Source organism: Rhinolophus sinicus, chromosome 3 (genome assembly GCF_057876585.1).
Source record: "Rhinolophus sinicus isolate RSI-liver-muscle chromosome 3, RSI-T2T, whole genome shotgun sequence".
NCBI classification, from domain to species: domain Eukaryota; kingdom Metazoa; phylum Chordata; class Mammalia; order Chiroptera; family Rhinolophidae; genus Rhinolophus; species Rhinolophus sinicus.
Window position 1 is genome coordinate 166,378,987 of NC_142503.1, and position 20,203 is coordinate 166,399,189.

Consider the following 20,203-nt stretch of genomic DNA (forward strand, 5'->3'; position numbering starts at 1 on the left):
TAAACAGGAGGCTCATTCTTCACTGGTGCATCAAATATTTCAGCACCTCTTAGATGCGTAGCACTGTGTTGGGGCAGTGTGGCTGCTGAGCTAGAACATAGGCTCCACAATGGGAGAGGAGAGGAGAGGGACACTGCCTTCTTTGTTCACTGCTGTATTTCCACAGCCAGAACAGTGCTTGGCACACAGTAGATGCTCAGGAAACATCTGTAGAAGGGATGAAAATATGGTCACTGGATTTGCCAGTTAAGATTAGGTTCATCAGTGAGTGACAGAAACCCCAAAACAACAATGGCTTAAAGTGGATGGAAGTTTATTTCTTATAGAAAATAAATCTAGAGAAAAGCAGTCCAGGCTTGTTAAGGAAGGCTGAGAATTTCATTAGGGCTCAGTTTACTCATGTCTTAATTGCTCCGTATTCCTTGGCATGTGACTTTTACTCCAGGGTCCCAGCTAACTGCTTGAGCTCCATCTATCCATCAACATGTCCAAGAAAATGGAGAGGAGATGAGCACGTGCCCTCTTTTTAAAGGTACTTCCTGTAAGTTGCACAGAGCCCTTTTGCTTATGTCATGTTGGCAGTAACTTAGTCCCACTGTCAATTTTAGTGGCGAGGAGGCGAGGAAATACGGATTTTGTTATGGGTGGCTGTGTGCCACAGGTAAAATCAGGAGCTCTATTACTCGGAAGAAGGAAAGAATGTATTTTGGAGACAACTACCAGGTTCTCCTGGTAGTGAACTTAGATCTTCTTAGGAGGTGAAGCTATACACACATTAAATTTCAAATGGCCACATAAATCTTTTATATTGTCAAAACCAAACAAGTTGTATAGATGATAAGAAGCACAGAGAGACTAACTGAAAGAATATTGTTAAGAACGGCATCAAGAGTTGAGGGCCTGGAGACATGAAGGGTAGTGGGAGAATCGGAGGCTAGTAACAAGGGCAGCAGAAGTTTTATATTAGGTAGAGATGGTAAAAATACAAAAAAATAAAATCATGATGATAATGAATAAAATTCTACCCATTTTTGATCATCAAGAAAAGTTCATGGTAATAGTTTCTCTCTCTCTCTATCTCCCGTGTTTCCCCGAAAATGAGACCTAGCTGGACAATCAACTCTAATGTGTCTTTTGGAGCAAAAATTAATATAAGACCCGGTCTTATATTAATTTTTGCTCCAAAAGACATGATTGGCTAGGTCTTAGTTTTGGGGAAACATGTATATATTATATATATATATATATATATATATATATATATATATATATATATTATATGTTTTATTATATATATATATTATATATGTTTTATTATAAATATATATATAATATATATATATATATATATATATATATATATATATATATATATATATATATATTTAAGGGTACTCTCACGTCCTGTGAACAAATCTTTAAAGCCTTGTTACTTGGACTTCCCCCTTTAAGCCTCCACGGTTCTGTGTTTAATCAGTGATTCTCCAGGCCTCAATTTTCTTTAAAAGGCTCTTCTGTTCCTTTTTGGGGCACAGAGCACTCAAGGAACTCTTGTGGCCAGTGGAAATTTCTCCTAGAGTTAAGGAACTATAGTGCCCCTGTTCGAAATCTCTGCCTCATAAGTCCCTGATCTAAGGAAAGGAGCAAAACATTGCCTTACATGTTTAGAGGCTGAGTTTCTCTCTCTTTGCATTTTAAAAATTATACATATAGCACACATTCATCAAATAATTAGAAAACAGGGGCGGGGGGCAAAAAGAAAAACTAAGCTGTAATTTCACTCTCCAGAGATGACCACAGTTAATATTATTATTTTTTAAGTACTATAACCATTTATTATTAGTAGCCCTAAAAATAACCAGATACATTCATTGAATAATTTTACTTCTAGATATCCAACCTGAGGAACTTATCTAATTTTTCTATGATGATTATATATTTACTTTTTTTCCTATAATTACATTTTTTAAAAATTTTCAATTATTGTTGAAACAATATTAGTTTCAAGTGTTTAACATAGTGATTAGACATTTATGTATTAGGTTGGTACAAAAGTAATTGCGGTGTAAACAATTAAAAACAATTGCAAAACCTCAATTACTTTTGCACCAACCAATAATAACTTATGAAGTGATCACCACAAAACACAAACAAACAAACAAAACAGAAGCAGACTCATAGATACAGAGAACAAATTGATGTTTGCCAGGTGGGAGGGGTTTGGGGGGATGGGTGAAAAAGGTGAAGTGCTTAAGAAGTCCAAATTGCCAGTTATAAAAACAATCATGGGGATGTAAAGTACAGCATAGAGAATATAGTCAATAATGTTGTAGTAACTACGTATGGTGTCAGATGGGTACTAGGCTTATCTGGGTGATCACAGTTAATATTTTGATGTAAGCCCTTGCATATTTTTTAATGACTTTAAAAAATATAGTCATATAAAATATTTACTAAAACACACTGTAAAATCAGTGTTTTATAATCTGCATTTTCAATTTAATGGTCTAGTGTGAGCTATTTTTTGGTCAGTAAATATAACTTCATCATCGTTTCAAATGGCTGCATATTTTGGGGGGAGGATGTGGAAGGATCAATTTTCAATGACATGAAATATGACTGTCTGCCATGCTTCTTTTTATCAGGAATTTAAGAGAACTGCTAACTCATAGGAGCTGAGTGGGAGCAGAAGGCTTGAAAGGAGGTCATCAGAAAAGGTTAGTTACACAGTTGCCTGAGGCTGAGAGAATGAATCTAATACCTGGACAACTGGTTGTTCTGGGAGCATGCTGTCTGGGGAGGTGGCTGTCAATGGGAGTTGGTATTGCTCATAGCCTGCGGCTCCTCCAGGAAGCAGCCTGGAGTCCAGGTGAGGGCCTCTTTGGAGGCAGATGGCTCTGGAGAAGTCACCTCAGGCCAGCTGGTTGTTCTGTAAACAGCCCACATCTGTCAGTTCCTTGCCTTTTCTCCAATTGATGTTAGAGAGAAAAAGCTCTGAAATTGGCTGTATAGTTTTATAACTTCTTTAGCTGCTACCTCCTTCCCCAGTTACCTCACCCCCTCATCCCCCAGTTCCTCACATTCCACTACCAATATCTGATGTACATTGAAAGTAATTACTTCATGAATTAGGCATGTATAATGCTTAAGTCTTTCCACTCAGGAGCCTTTAGAAATAAAACTCAGATTAGGTAACAGCTAGGGAAGGATAATCGAGTACATTTTTTAACATTGACATAATGACTTTTCTCAGTTATTCCCTATTGTTTGAAGGGGATCATTATCTCTCTGTGAAACCACACCTGGCATGGAATTTGAAGTGAATTGCTGAAACACTGGTCCTTACTTCTGAATGGTAAGAGCCCACCTGCCTCTGTCTAATGGGCTTTGCACCATCAGGGCACTGCATGGACGCTGGACGCTTGTAGGCTGCCCTGATACTGTATATATCTTATAATGTGAGAACTACATCTGATATAGATTCTGCTCCACAAGAATAAACTTGTTCTTTCTTGAGGATAAGTGACCTAGGGATCACCGGCTTTTAAGTGTTATAAATTTTTATGACATTATGAAAGAAATGGGAGCTATAGTAAGCCACTTAGTATTATATTTCCATTTTCTGCATAATGGATTAGGTATAATGCCTCAGCAAATGTGAGTAGACTACAGGGAGGAGACTAGAAATAGAATGGATACAAAATACTTACAACAAAACTGCCCCCAAAAAGTCAAGTTAGCTCTCCTTTGATATGACCAATTGTTAAAATGCAAGGCAAATGCTCAGGAGCAGTGTTAATGATTGATGGGGAACTAAATGAAAATAAACCCTGATTCAGTTCTTAGAGTGCCCTAAAATGGGAATTTGGAAAAGGTGAAGGTAGGCAGAATAGCGGAGACTCAGACTAGATATCAAACAGTAAACTGGGGAAATAAGTGAAGATAAAAACAGAGGAATTCAGAGGGGATCAATGCAGAGACGTGAACCTGGGGGAGTCGGTGGGAGAAAGAAAGAAAAAAACAGAATGAAAGGAAGGGAGGAAGGAAAATAATGGCAGATACAACCTTTATATAGTGTGAAAATAAAAATTATTTTAAAATGCTATAAAATGGTTTTCAACTAACAGGGCAGGAGTTTGAGTAGGATCCACAACTTTTGCATATTAAGAAGGATCTTTTCTTACCCTATTAGAGATGAGGAAAATGAATAGATACCTCCTGTTTCTAGGCGCCAAATTATTTGAAATACGTTGCGTGGAAGCTATTCTGCCTGTTGATAGTCATGGAGTTAAATAGCTTTTTTAAGGGAATCTGAGATCAGAGACTAGAGAAATCTTGTGATTTGACAAAACCATTGTCCATTGGGCTACTTGTCCACAGGGCTGGTGTTCAGAGAAGCAGATGAGGAAACAGAGCCAGAGAACCACAAAACACGTTGCTGGTCACACTGCTGAATATGGGCATAACAAAGTTTGTCATCATTCAGCTATCACTAAGGAATGCATTGACTCTGGGGCAAGTTGTGGATTGATTGGCAAGAGTCAAGTGAATAGGATGTATTAGGGCTATATGCTTCGATGTACTTTATATTTTCCTCAGCCTCTGTTTCCACATCTGTGAAGTTATAGCATTGGAATAGATGGTTATGACCCTAGCAAAGGCTAAGGAAGAGGCTAAGGCTGTGCAGTTGGGTTGACTTGGGTGTTATCATCCAGATAATAACGGATCAGTCATCTATGGTAGGTAGAGCTAGCCTGGAGTACCAAATCCACAAGCGTCATGAAGCGTTAAGTGGTGGAGGGTCAAAGATGGAAGACGGGATATCTAGGACACAGTCTCCAGACAGGGTCAAATAGGCAGTGCTTTGGCTGTTAAAACCTTTCTGCCTTGCTCTGTACCTGAGCTATGTTAGTCTTAAAGCAGCTCTGTTTGGGAGCAACTGTTACATACAGATGTTGAATTTGTGAGAAAAAGTTTGCAAGTGTCACAAAACAGTGGAGCAAATGAAGGGAACTTATATTATGAAACAGGTGTGCCTTGGGATCTTGGGAACAGAGTAGAAGCCAAGATGGGAAGCCTGTTGGGACTTAATGTCTCTAGTCTTTGTACCTGTCTGTGTCTGTGCTGGGTCTGTTAGGCATAATGTTGTTCTAATCAGCACTGTCAGTACACAGCTGGAATGCAGTATCCGGGCCTGGACTCTGCATCCTGAGGGGGCCTGCGAAGACTGTTCAAAGGAGAGCCATAGGAATGATTAAAGAGCCAAAAAAAAAAAAAAAAAAAAAGAATGAAAGAAAAAATTAGTCCTGAGAGGAGATGCTAAAGGACTAGGGATAATTCATCAAGCAGAAGTCTGCTGTTGGGCATAATAACTGTCTGATGGACTATTAGTGTAAGAAGATGGTGACTGACTGTTCTTTGTCTTCACGAAGGATAGACCAAGAGGGGCAGACTTGAATCACAGAAAAAGGTATTCCAGCTAGGTGATGGCAGTGGTGACTCGGGCATCTTGATGACTCCCAGGGAAAGACGGAGACTTCTCCTGTAGCTGCGTTGACGAATAGATGATTCTGATCTCTCTGGAATGGTGTTTGCTCTGTCTTGAGGCAGGGTGATGACCTGGATGGCATGTCAGCCTTTCTTAGCTTGGGGGGCAGGTATTTTGTTGGATCATAGAAGCTCTTAGTTTTTATTTGTTTTCCAGGCGAATTAGTGTCTGAAGGGACGTCTTAGGCTCTTTAGTATTTTCTCAGGCTTACAAACATATTGTGCCATTAAATAATTTTCTACCTTCTGTTCATTAGTCTCAAGTTTCAGTGTAGCTTACAAAGTACCTTTATGTTAGATTTGCCAGGTTGGGACATGTTGCTGGTTATTTAGAAAATGATTAAATAATATAATTAGATGACATGATTTCCAAGGTGTTTTTTGCTTCCAAAGCATCCGGCGGCTATTTCATGTATTTTTAATCACATAGTTTGATTTGGGAAATAAAAATAATTAATATATATCCCCCATAGCCAAGGAAAAGTGATCTTTCCTCCTCTTAATTGCTTTAAACTTAACATTTACCTCATTCAGGTACACGTGATGAGTATGGAAAGCTGCTGAGCTCATCATGTGAAGGGGACTAACATTTTGCCATGAAAGCGTAAAACCAGCTCTCAATGTTGGCTGTCTTACATGTTAAATGGAAACCTTCAGGTGATAGCAAAAAGTCAAGTGAAACGTTCCTCTAGTAGTTTTGGCAAAAATGGCTTCCGATGTTTGCCAGCTAAATGTACCATGGCAGAAAGATTATACTGACAGAGCGGGAGTGTTGCTATGGGTTGTTCAGTGCTTAGAAAGTCATTAGAGTAAGCCTCAGCCTCACATTTGGATTCCTGTGTCTGGTGCGTTCATCCCTCACGTGCATGTCCCTCTGTACGGTGGCGTTTCTGACCAGCTGGAAGTAGTTTAAGTGGTGAACAGGACTCTTTTCTAATAAAATGTCGCTGTCACAAAAAAATAAGGCCTCTGAATAACAATAAACAATGTCTGTATCTGATAACTACACACACGATTTGTATGCGCCACACATTCTGACGCTAATAGACTATTTGGCTTCCAGATGGGTACCAGTGTAAGTCACCACAACGCTTTCTCCCGTATGCTGCAGACATCCCCACTATTGAAGTCCTGGATGATAGAACTTTTGTGTCTATCTCAAGTTATTTATGGCCCCAAATGTTATATTTTGTGTGGTTTTGTTTTATTTTTCTCTATTAGGTTTAGGCGAAATTACCAAGAATTAGTTTTCCATCACTCAGGTGAAAGATATCCTTGAAGAGATGTGCTGCCTGAAGCCACTAGCTGCCCAAAGGGTCAGATGACAGTGGACAGGGGAGGATTACAGGTGGCTGGCTCTGCTGCAATGGGCTTGTGTGTCCTGGAGCACAGAGTGGGAGCCGTGGGAATGGAACGTGCAGAAGTGGCTTCTCCCTGTGGTGAGGCAGGCAGTGAGAGGCCAGAGAAAAAGCCCAGGGCACGGTGAGGCCTACAGGAGTGGAATGCAGAGGCTCTTTTTTTAGATGACCCACTGATATGGGTGTTAGAGACCTCGCTGCTGCTGAAGCAATGTCCTATCCTATAGGCCTTCACCCTAGTTTTCCCTGAAGTCCTTTGAGAAATGCTGGCACTCTCATTAGACAGGGCATTCCGTCCTAATTTCAGATTATCCCGCAAGCATTAGTCTGGAAACCATTAGATTTTTCTTGTTTTACTTATGATAATGTTTTTTGATCCCAGTACAATGTTGTTTTAACAAATAGCTCAAGGCACAAACTGGATGTCAAGCCTCCAGTGTTTATTCAGCCCAGCCGCCCTGGAGGCAAAGACAGCCTGGGAGTTATTTACTCTCATTTTCCCTTATGCTTACACTTGGCTTTCAGTTAGATGGGCTTCCCAAATCTAAGGGAAAGGGTCTTGTGTAAAGCAATTTGATTGGGTTATGAATCTTTCTTTTTCTTTTTTTTTTGGGGGGGTGTTATGAATCTTTTTGTCACTGGTCCACATTCAGTGAGGGAAAAGCATATAGGTTCATTTAAACAAAGCTGGCTTACCACATTACACTTTAGATGGCATTTATTCTCCTAACCGCTTAAAAGTAGAACTCTCTAAGGTGATTGATCTACTCTATAGAGATTTTTACAACAAATACAAATGCACATTTTTGTGGTGTTTCTCTTAACAGGGAAAATGGGAAAGCTGTTCGGTAGCCACTGAAGCGACAGCACCTTTCCTCGGTGAGTCACCCGGTAAGGGTGGGCAGCGCCCAGGTCCTGCCACCTGGTGAGGGTGGGCAGCACTCAGATTCTGCCACTGAACTGTGCTGTGCTGTTCATGTCTTTCGTCAGCTTGGGGGGCTTCGAGCCCTCTGAAGAGACAGAGAGGAATAGGAATGGGAGTGAGTAAAAGATGATTGACAAAATCCTGAAGTAGATATGCTTAACTTGAATTTCTTCATGATCTGTTTGTAGATTTGCTAAAGATAGAGGCCCAGCTTTGAGAGTGGGAAAGGTGTGTGTGTGTGTGGGGGGGAGAATATGAATCTTGTCAAAGAGGTGTGGGGCGTGATGGGGTCAGATGGCTTTAGGAAAGTCAAAGGTTTGCTCCTGAAGGCAGGGGCAGTGTGCGTGGGGCCACATGTGGGGAGTGAGGTGTCAGCCAGCCACAGCCAGCCCAGGGACAAAGCAAAATGAACTAACCAGGATGGGGAGAATCCTCAGCAATTGGACTGACCCCTGCTGCCTGATTCTTAGCACAGCGTGGCCTCACGTTCTAAGTAGCTGACAGCATGTGCTCCCGACTTGGAGTTGAGGAGAAAGGGTTTGTCAGAAGAAGAACCTGGGATAGTCTCCACCCCAGGCTCTGGAATAAGTGGGAGAAAGTCTTGCTACCCTGCGTAATGACAGCTCAAAATCACGAGGGAGACTTCTGTTTGGGAGTCATGACCTTTCCTGTCACATCTCCACATTCTGGCAGGCTGCTGGAGAAGAGATTTGTGTGACTGGCTCACCTTTCAGCAAGCCTCAGTCACACCACTTAGATTGCTGGAGGGAAGAGGCAGGAGAGAGGAGAGAGCTGGCTTCCCAGACACCCTCACACCAGTCAGGGCCAGATTACGGTGGTCACCAGTCATGTGGTCACATCCTGATGATAAGGTAGACCACCTCTCCCCTAATCCCTTCGAGTATGCTGGCATTTGCATGGGTTATGAAAGAAGGGATGTTTATTTCACCTGGGCTATTGTCCACAAACACATGCCCCAGTCCTTCTTCCCACCCCCTCGGCAAAGACACTGCTCTTAGAATCCCTGCATCCACAGTGGGGAACTCTTGATTTTTAATTATGCGGGAAACCACTTTCTCCCTCTCCCCTTTTAAAAATGATAAATGACTTTCGAGAAGCAGACACAACTGTGTCTTTTCAGGATTGTTTAGGAGATTTGGAGGTAGAAATGTGATGGATTGGATTTGAATTCGCTTAGCTCTGACTAAGATAAATTGTCGCTGAAATTATAAGGTTGCATATTTTCGCAATCAAGCCCATTTCATTTTTGAAACTAGCTATTCTCCATAGGCTTTTTGTCAGCAATAGGAAAGGAATGGGATAATAATGATCAGATTAGAGGAATATCATTAAAAGCACTAACACAGTCGATTTGCTTGCTTGAAATATTTGAGTAGGCTGCCGATTTTCTTGCTTTCTATCTCATTGCTTCCCCCACAGCGGGAACAGTGAGAAAACGGTTGGTCCCTGTGGCCACTGTTATAATGAAATGTCCACATACCTGTCATAGCAAGTACCATGGTGTTCCATAATAAACTGAATGACCTCTGTTCACATCATTTAAAAAAATACATTTTGAATTCATTTTTATAATACCCAGGTAAAAACAATGGACTTGCTCTGGACAAAATTTTCCCAAAGATCATCTGCTCGTATCTGTAATTACTTACATGCATAGGCCACTTCTGAAATAATATATAATAACCTGGTAACTTTGCCAGCCTCTGTAAAGGGGAACTGGATGATTGGGAATGCAGGCTATTATTTTATAATTTAAACGCTACCCATTAAAATATTACCTATTAAAATGAAAACAATTTTAATTCCTTTTAAATATTTTCTTTATTGAAAAGTGCACACCATGCTGGCTTAGTTTGCTTTTTGAGTCAATGTGGGTGATTGACCCATAATATACATTCATCTGCCTGGCTTGTGTTGAAGACTCATAAAAAGACATAGGCCAGACACAGCAAAAGAGAGTAGAAAGCAAAATCTATCAGAATAATTGTTCCACCACATCTCCCTGGAAAGTCTATGACTGTACAGCTAGAGACTGCCAACTGATGTTAATTGAAACATGAATTTAAGAGCAACCATCTTTTTATCTTATAAATGTGCTACCTGTTTTGAGTAGGACATTTAGAAGTGCTGATAAGCAAAAGTCACCCATGATTTAACTACTCAGAGATCACTGTTACCCTTTCAAAATATATCTGTATGTGTCTGTATGGGCTCTTTTCTATGTTTATCTGTTCCTACATATGGCTGTGTCTCTGTGTGTGGACATGTGTGGTGCTGCCAACTCTAAATTCCCCTTAAGGACCAGGCAGATAACATATATGTATGAAATCAGCTGGATAAGGTAAATTAGAGAATAATGAGGACTATGCTAAATTGGAGAGTTTATACTTAGCCTAAAGATTCTCACATTTTCAATAATGTGTGGTTAAATGTAACAATCTATAGGTTGGATTTAGTTTGTGGGCTACTAGTTTATTTCACTGGAGGTAACCAAGGTTATTTTCTTCTGTATCCTTTCAGAGATATTGTATGTGTGTATTATATATGTGCACAAACACATAAATCCATTCTTCCCTCTCTTTTTTGTTAAGCAAGTGATAGCATGTCCATTGTAATTTTATCTCCAGACTCAATTGAATCTTTTGGCTGTTTGTTGACAGTTTGTTGTCCTCTCTGCATTATCATTTGTTACCTCTCCTCTAATCATCTTCTAGGTTCTTCCAAGAGTATAGGGGTTCTTCCCTACGATAGTATATTTTCATTTCTTTTTAAATGAAAAAAAATCTCTTTACTTTAAATCTTATGCAAGTCTTTTCTCTCCACTTTAAACCTTAAGCCGTATCAAATTCCTTTTACTTTCTTTCCCTGCCTCGTTAATATTTTCATCACCTATCAGTTATGATTATCTTCAGATTCTATTAGCATTTTGTTATGCATGCTGCAAGAATCATAAGAGATGTTAATAGGACTAAGCCTGAGCTTGACCCTTGGGTCACCCTATTAGACTCAACCACCTTCCCCAAATTGAATACTATGTCATCCATCATTGTACATTCTAAATGCGCTTGCCAACAGCTTTTAGCTGTAAGGAGCTGCTTTCAATATCTACCATCTGCTACCAACCCCCATCTAACCATGTAACAAATTTAATGAAGAATCTTGTTGAACTAATAAGATTATTAGGCTTGATTCTGTTGACAGTGCACACATTGGCAGCTTTTCTTGAGAGCCTTAAAAAAAATTGGTTGGCTGCTGATAATTTGTGTAAAGTAGCACTTTCTTCCAAAGTGCTTAGACTGAACACAGTGAAGTGTAAAGAACCGAGTTCTAATCTTGCTTTGATTGGTGTACAATTTTAGTGGGCATTTAATAATGGAGACTTGATTTCCTCATGGACAAAACGGGATTGGGAATAGCCATTCCAGTTGTGTCACAGGGTTATGGGAATAAAGTTACAAAACATGTGCAAAAGCGCCCTTATTAAATGCTGTATGAATTGATCCTTTTGCACTCTAGGGCTGCTTAACCATCAATTGTGTTTTAAATCACAATTTCCTTCATCCTCTCCCTTAACACTCCTTATTCAGCAGGTGACTTTCACTCGGACTTCTCAGAGACTCTAGGCGAAGGCTTCCTCAGGGTCTCTCTTTTCTGCCTCCAGAATCTTCACTCCCAGTCTTTCATTTCTGCTGCACTGAAGACAGAGGGTTCAGCTCTTCCTCCTGGTACATCCCTCCACCTATGACCTGCATGCTCTCTCTCGTATCCTCCCTGACTTTGCCCCATCTTTCTAGAGCATAATTTTTCTCCTCTATTGGCTCCTTCTCTTCTCCTCCAAGTGTGCTTGTTTCTCTTTCTAAAATCCTTCCCTTAGTGCTGGTCCCTCAAGGCTACGGCTCATCCCATCTTCTTCCTCCTTCCTACTAATAGAATAGAAAGTAACTATTCCTTCCCGTTCACTTCGGCCTTAGCTTCTTGTGGGCCCATCCCCCATACTACCCTGCTGAATCTGATGCCTTGAAGGTCATATTGTAACAACCAAATTTGTTGGTTTCACTCAGTTCTCATCTTTCTTGAATTTCTTACATCACTTAACACTATTGGTAATAAAGCAGAATCCTGTTTCCACTCTCACCCAATAAAGCCTGTTTCTCTTTCCCCTTCTTTTTAAATTTAGGTGTTCTTCAAGGTTTCATTCCCAAACACTGGCGGTGTTATCAAGTCACACATCTTCTGTGGATAACCCCCAAATACCCCGGTCATATTCTAATTGCAGTTTCAAATTCCAGACCTGCATTCCCAACTGCTGACAGGGCATCTCCACGTGAAGGTCACGATGAAGCTGTTCAAACTCAGCATTTCAAAGCCGAGCATATCATCTCCTCAACTGGTCTGTACAATTGATTTCACTTCATATGTTTTTCCCTATAAATTGACAATTACTTCTAAAGCTTCAAAATGAATTGTACCCCAGACCTCTAAGCTGGTGAGGAATTAGGTGGAAAGCAAATCAAGGAAAATATTAGAGTGGTAGCCGTCTGAGTGACATTAACATGAGTCACAAGAGAAAACCAAGCCGAAGAACTGGAAAGAACAGGAAACCATCAAGCATTTTGCTTAGCACAGAGTCAGAAGACTGGGACTCCTCAGTATGCCAAGTGTTTAGATTTCTAAATTTTTATCAAGGGTCCTGACGGGCAGACAAAGCCTGTGTCCTCACCACAGTAACTCATTTTTAAAATGTTGTGTCATAACAATATCACTTTAGACTGTTTAATTCCCTATACTCAAATTTTAAATTTACACATCCTCATTTTTTCTCCTACTATGAAATATTTTAAACATACAGAGAAGTATAGATAACAGATACTTCGTTACCATTAATCACTTTGCCATTTTGTCATTTACTTCAGCTATTTGTAAAACATTTTATCTTGAAACAATTTTAGACTTAAAAAAATTGCGAAACGAATAGTCTGCATATATCCTTCACCTTCCTTCCTCATATATTAACACTTTACATAACCATAGTACAATGATCGAAACCAGAAATGAACATTGATACACTACTTTTAACTAATCTACAGACCTTATTCAGATGTCACCAGTTTTCCCCATTAATGTCTGTTTTTTGGTTTAAGGTCCTACATTGTATCAAGGACAATTCCTGTTTTGTCTTTTATGATTGGATACGTTTGAAAAGTACTGGCTAGTTATTTTGTGGAATGTCTCTCAATTTAGATTTGTCTGGTATTTTTTTTATGTTTAAGTTTTTAAGTTCCTGTAATGCATTTTTAGAAAAAATACCACCAAAGTGACTTTGTGCCCTTTTCAGTGCATCATATCAGAAAGTTCTCAACGTTGATATGTTCCATTCCTGGTGACGTTCACTTTGATTACTTGGCTAAGGAGATGTTTTCCAGGTTTCTCCACTGTGAAGTTATTCTTTACCCCTTTGTGATTAGTGAATATTAGTAAGTATCTTCTGTAGAAATACCTTGACACTATGCAACTATCCTGTTTTTCATTACATCTTTACCAAATTTACCTACTAATTTTAGCATCCAGTGGTGATTCTTGCATGCAACATTTATCACTTTGGTGTTTGCCAAATGCTGATTTTTTTTTCTATTTCCATCACAACTTCTCTTCCGTTTACTTATTTAGCTAATTATTTATTTATATCAACATGGCTTCATGGGATTGGCTTTATGCTATAACCCAGAATCCATTACTATCATTATTTTGTCTCCCAAAGTATCCTAGATTTCGCCTTTGGGAGCTACTTCAAGATGACTCCTTTTCTACATGCACATCCTTTTTGAGCACTTCCTTATTTTCTGTTACCGTAAGGTGTTCTAAGCTTATCTTGTAATTTCCTAGATCATTTAAAAAAAATTAACAAAACATCATGGAAATTCCCTGTGCTCTCTGAATGCTTTCTTATTCAAATTTCCTTGTTTCCCTCATCAGATTTTTCCTCTCTCCTTATGTTGGACCTAAACCTATAAATGGTCCCATCCATGACTTTATACATCGACTAAATGTACGTGTATACATGAGTAATATAGTGTTTTGTGTATTTTATAATACTAGATAAATGAAACATTATAAACATGTATAAGTAGGCTGCTACAGATTCATATTGGTACATGTGGCTCAAAGCTTATTTATTTTGACTGCTGTATAATATACCATTATAGGATTATACCCAATTTATTTTTTTATTACTTGATAGACATTTTGATTATACCCAATTTTTGCTGTTATAAAGATATAAGCTATCTGCTTGAGTTATTATGTGGGAGTTTCATGGGATTATATACTTAGAAGTATAATTAATAGGCGTTAGAGTATGCGTGTCTTCAACTTCATTAGATTTTGTCTCCTAAATGGTTGTTTTCATTTATACTCCTATCAGCCATGTATGTCCCTATATCTACACATCTTTACCAACCCTTGGTATTTTCAGTCATTTAAGTTTTTGCCAAATTGACAGGAGTGAAAAGGTCTTTGTTGTTTTTATCTGCATTTCCATGATTATTAGTGGGGCTGAGCATTTTTTAATGCTCATTGGCCATTTTTATTCTATAGATTGTAATATTTTGCCTGTTTTTTTTTTTTATGTTGGATTGTTGTTCTCTTGTTGATTTGCAGTTTTGTTTTGTTTTTTAAGGAGGGTACAGCTCACAGTGGCCTGTGTGGGGATCAAACTGACAACCTTGGTGTTATTAGCACCACGCTTTAACCCACTGAGCTAACCGGCCACCTGATTTGCAGTTTTTAAAAATAAGTTCTAGCTACTGGTGCTTTGCTGGTTATCTGTGATGCAAGTATCTTCTCTCTGTCATTGACTTGTTTTCTAACATTGCTTGAAGTGTCTTTTCATCCTTCTAATTTCAATTCAGTCTTCCAAGTGGATTTCCTAATTGAACATATTAATGAAGTGACCTCTGCCATGCTACTCATTAATCAATTTCTTTCAACTAAATTTGTTCACCAGGAGTTTGAAACAACTGGATGAGTTTAAAATGAATTTTTGGACTCACAGATCAGAAATCTACTCAGAGATGTTAAAAAAAAAAAAAGAAATAAAAACGCAACTTTGATCCTTTCACAAGTGAGGTGTGGCCTTCATCTGTTTCTTTGTAATAGGATCTGAGTCTAAGAAGGGGGGCTCTTTGATATCTGTAATATCCAATTTAAAATTCAGTGAATCTAGAAGTAAAGAACTAGAAGGAATCACAGGGACCATCTGGTACAACACTCTCATTTTACAGGAAATAGAGGCTCAAAGAAATGAAATAAAATATTCTGGGGTGAGATCTTGTTTCTTTTCCCCCAAAGATCCCAATTTTTAAAAGGATGGATTTAGCCCTTCATTCTCCCAAAGGAGTGGGATTCTCACAATTTGACTTGGGTACACATAATATCCTAGAAGTTTCCCTCATCGTTTGAGATATTATATGCTCCCTGCCCCATTTACTCACTCCTGGAATTGAATATAAGTCCTGGTCAAATGCTTTGGACACATAGCAATTTATATTCCCCTGAACCTAATGGGTATTATAAATCAGTCTGCAGAATGGATGGGGGAACTTCCGTTTTCTCTGTTTTCTTTCTTCTTTCTTCCCCTCCTTCTCCTCCTCCTCTTCCTCCTCCTTCTTTTATTAAGATCCATTTCCCTTCTCTAGGGAGAGAATACAATAATATTCTTTCTTGGGTTTAGGAAACTTTGGTTAGAAATAAATCTTTCCAAATGGTTAGATGAGAATCCCTTGAGCAACACTAAAGTGCCTCAACATTTTTTCCCCACTTATTTTTCTTAGGCAGAGTCTGCATCTAAATGGCCTAAAAGCTTATTTTGGTTAAATCAATTTTCTTTTCTAAATAAAGTGCTAAATGAGAGGTTATATTTCTAGTTAGAGCCCTTTTTAGTTCTAAACGTCTATGAATCTAGGATAAGATACATCAAAGAGACTTGAGAAAAAGCAGAGCAAGCAACTGAATGTAAAATTCCTTTGAGACCTCTGGTAATGACCATCCATCTTAACTGCCCAGTGTTGCTAAATCACCCCTGGATTTCCCCTAAGCTGCTTTTTGTAGTAATTGTCAGAATTCTCTGCGTCTTTTCTTTAGAAAACATCTCTCCACAAACAAGTCAGCATGTTAGAAATCAGATGGTTAGCTCCTGAAGGACAGTAGCCATGCCACCTTTGTTTAGTCGTGCTGCCTAATGATGATGACGACGATGACAATGACGATGACGATGATGATGATGATGGTGCTGATACAAATAAAAATAAAACAATTATGCTTACTACATGCCAGGCATTGTTCTAAGTATTTCACATGTATTAATAACTCATTTGACCCTCACAAGTTTAGAAGGTAAGTTACTATTATTACCTCCATTTTCTAGATAGAGGAATAGAGAGGTTAAATAATTTATCCAGAGTCACACTGTTTATCAGTCAGGGTTCCAAACAGAACATCGATGACCCATAAAAGCAGTTAACTTGGGAGGGTTTCTTTATAAAATGGGCTAATTACAAATGTGGGTGTATGGGAATCATTGATGGAACTAAGAGCAGGCAAGCTGTTACTACCTCTAGGTCTGAGTGAACGAGGAGAGGAGAGAGCAGTCAGCAAAACTAAAAAGGAGAGGGAGGTGCTTGAAGCCATTTGCACCTTGTGAGAAGCAGTGATCTCTAGGTAGGGGCACTGTTAGCCCATGGCATCCTTGCAGAAAGGGAGCCACCGGGAAAAGCACCCTAATTCCCCTCTCCTGCCAGGAGCCTTCAGTGGTAGACTCAGGCAGAACTTACAGTTCATTGAAGCTGGTTGATATCATATACAGTTGAGCATTAGGGCAGATATCAGAGTACATCTGGAATACACCAGATAACAAGTAGCAGAACTGGGATTTGAACCCACTCAGTTTAACTCCAAAGTCCATATTCCTATTTACTGTGCTGTATAGTGCCTTGTAGATTATTAAGGAGGCACTATAACACACAGTGACTAGCCTATAAGTGGAATGTATAAGATAACTCATCTCAGAGGCAGTGATTGGGTTCAATAAATCACTGGACAGGTTCACATGCTTCTAATGTTTGTCCTGATTGCAAAAGAACCAGCACTACCATGTTGATTTCATTATTTACTTATTTTTATGTACCAAGCTTGATGCAGGAAGAATTCCAAAGCTGTCTGACTCACCTTCCTATCATTAATCATATAGTGATCTTTGCTTTTTAGGTTGAGCAAACATCTACTGATTTCCCTCCAATTATATATTCTTTCTTTCTGTAGTTGTATTCTCTTGTTGATTATTTCAAAACAATTGAATTACAGTTGATCTGTAATTGAAAGTTGCTAAGGGTTAGATTGCTCCTTTTTAGTTTCTAATTTTTGGGGAGATCACATAAATGGAGCTGAATGCAGGATCAAATTTTATAAGCAATTACAAATTCAAGAATTACCCATCAATGGGATAAAATATTTTGATATGAATGTTGTTCTGTACTTAGTCTCTATTTTACATAATGGAAAAATCATGTGTTCTTCTGGAGTAGGAACACTGGCAGAAGGAATTTTTGGTTCTGTATGAAAAATAATTGAGGTGAAGGATGGAGGGTGAGTTCCATCTTGGGAAATTAGCCTGGAGGCAGATCTCATATCAGAGACTTCATCAAGGAGGTGGCCCAAAGGGAATGCAGAGTCTTAAGGACAAAGGAAAGAAAATAGAGCTAGGAGAACAGAGTGCTGTTTTAGAAAGATACATATGCCTTTGATTTTCTGTTTTAATCTTTGGGAGTTGAAAAATTGCCAATGGGAATAAGAATTCTGACTCAAATAAGACTATACAAGTTGCAGTTTCAAAAACAAAGAGCAATGTAAGAAAGGCAGTTACAACACTCCAACTTCTTTAGCTTGTACGCGCTATCAGCGTTTGCCCCACTGCTCCAGAGGGAAAAAACCCTGGCATTCAGAGCAGATGGTTCTGTTTAAATAAAAGAGCTCACTACTTGAGAAAAGAATAGCTAAGGTGCTGGACTTGAAGATCTTTCCTCCCAATTACAGAAACACAAAGCAGGTTATGGAAGTGTGATTCCCTCTCCATTGTTGAACTATATTAAATTGCCAAAGAATCTGGAGAACAGTTTCAGCATCATGGACCTTGAGAACTGGTGTGTTCAGTGCATGGTGCCCTGTCAACAAGATTGGTGAGAGGAGCAGAGGCTCGGTGGAGTGTGGTGGGCTCTTCCAGAGGAGCTTCCAGCCAGAGATTACATTTCTGTCTTCTCACCTCTTCCCCTTCCTTGAGGAAGAGGAAGTTACCAGCTGCTTCCCATGCAGGCAAGGACAGAAAATAATTGTGAAGCACATTTTCCTTGCTCTTTAAAGGAACCACTTGCATGGCTTCCCCTAGTTGTGTGTGTGAACGAGTAGGTATCATGGTTTGTAGAGAGGGATGGGGGAGAAGCTGGGACCGGTCCTTACTCAGCCCTCCTGGGGTCAGCTTGCTCACTTGGAAATGGCTAGCTATGTGAACTGAAAGAACTGATCACTAAGAGGGTAATACCTGATGCTCAGGTCTTTTGAGAAGGGAGTCTGGGGAGGGAGAGAAGGGTCACCATGCCTTGAAGAGCTACCATGAGGAATTCTCTCTGGCATTCTTGGTGGCATCTAGAACTCAGGCCTCAGGTGCAACACCTTGCTTTCAATCCACCATTTTGGATAGCTTTGCTGGTGCAGGTAGCCCTTCCCTTCCCTCTGGCTTCCATCTTCTTGAGTGACCACAGCCTGAATTTCCACTTCCTCACACCTGTGAGAACTGACCTGCGGCCTCCCCACCTGACTCACCTGGGAGGGCTTGGCTACTGGTGGATGGAGCAAAGTAGAAAATGAATCCGAAGAGTCCTAGTTGATTTGGCAGGAAGCCTCTTTATTGAACTTAAATGTGGGGAGTGGATAGTTGTGGGGACAGAGCCCCAGAAAGCAGTTTCCAGTCTCTCAGCCTCACATAGAAAGGTGCCAGCTCAGGTAGTAAATGGCCATCAACTGTGATTGGATGGCCATCCGCTGTAACCAGTGAGCCATTGGCCACTAATATAACTGCTGTGGCTACGCTAGCAGCAAATGGGGGCTAGCAAGAAGATGGCGGCTGAGCTAGCAAGAGCGGATTGCAGAGAGTCGGATGCCGCCAGCGAGAATATGGTAGTATGACTCCCCTACCTATGGCTCCGTGGGTGTTCCTTTTTGGCCTCACCATGTCCTGCGTTCTTATGTGGGGAGCAGGACCAGAAACCCCGCAGGCCGCCCCGCATGACAAATGGTGCAGTGAGCAGGGTCTCCCGCACAATAGTCCAGACCTGAAGAGCTGCTGCCACCTTAGCCCCTGTGGTTCCTGTGGGAACTAGAAACATCACCCAGAATCTCTGCGCTTGGGAAATGATTCATCGGTTGTACCCCAGCAGCAGCCCTCAGCTTCAGCCTGTGCCTTGGGATGGGGCTCTGCTGGATTGGACTTGCTCTCCAGATACCTGAAGGGCCTGAGCAATTCCAGGACACAGAGCCTAAGAAGTGCTGGGGCCTTGGACAGATCAGGCGTCCTACTTACTGCCACATGGATGTCTCAGCCTCACTCTCTAGGAATTACTGGTGAGTGTTGTTTCCACTCCTAGCTGCATAGATTGTTCCTGGTTTATAGAGCATATACTCTGACTCCTACAAAAGGTTCTTTATTTGTAAAATTGTGAAAAATATAAAAGATAGACATTTTATCCTGTGCCAAGTGATTGAAATATCTGGATACAAAGCATTAGATGAGTTCTTTTTTAATATACAGAGGGTACAAAAAAAATGTATACACATTTTAAGAAAGGAAAAAGCTATTAAAATTGTAATACTCAATATATACCAATAACAGAAGATGAATACAAGTCACATTTGACTTCTGCAATTAATTACAAGAGGTGCTCAAAATGGTTACCTTCAGCATCCAGACACTTTTGATTACAGTGAACTACTGCTTGAGCAACGTTGACCAAAGTGTCTACTTGTATACATTTTTTTTGGCACCCCACTGGTGTATTTTTTTAAACACTAGAACTATAGGACGGGGGTGCAGGAAAAAAATTCTTTATAATACTGCTGTCTTTGCAGACATTTATTTGAAATTGGATTCAATGACTGCCAGGCTTCTCTTGGAAAGGCTTCTGCTGGCCTTGAAATTTTTAGCCAGCGTTTGTGGGGAGCTGATTGGGGTCACCTGGTGCAGTCTCCTGAGACAGACATCACAAAGAGCATATGCCCACTTGACCGAGTGGCTTCAGCACTCAATGTG

General features: G+C 39.9%; 1 long non-coding RNA gene across 1 annotated transcript in view; it reads left to right on the forward strand.

Moving 5' to 3' along the window:
- Positions 1–2,320: 2,320 nt before the first annotated feature.
- LOC148758695 (uncharacterized) overlaps positions 2,321–20,203 on the forward strand; it is a 221,118-nt gene continuing 203,235 nt past the window's right edge. The window contains exons 1-3 of the long non-coding RNA XR_016020891.1: positions 2,321–2,717; positions 3,254–3,355; positions 7,733–7,784. This is a non-coding gene — a long non-coding RNA (uncharacterized LOC148758695). The remainder of the gene's footprint in view (positions 2,718–3,253; positions 3,356–7,732; positions 7,785–20,203) is intronic.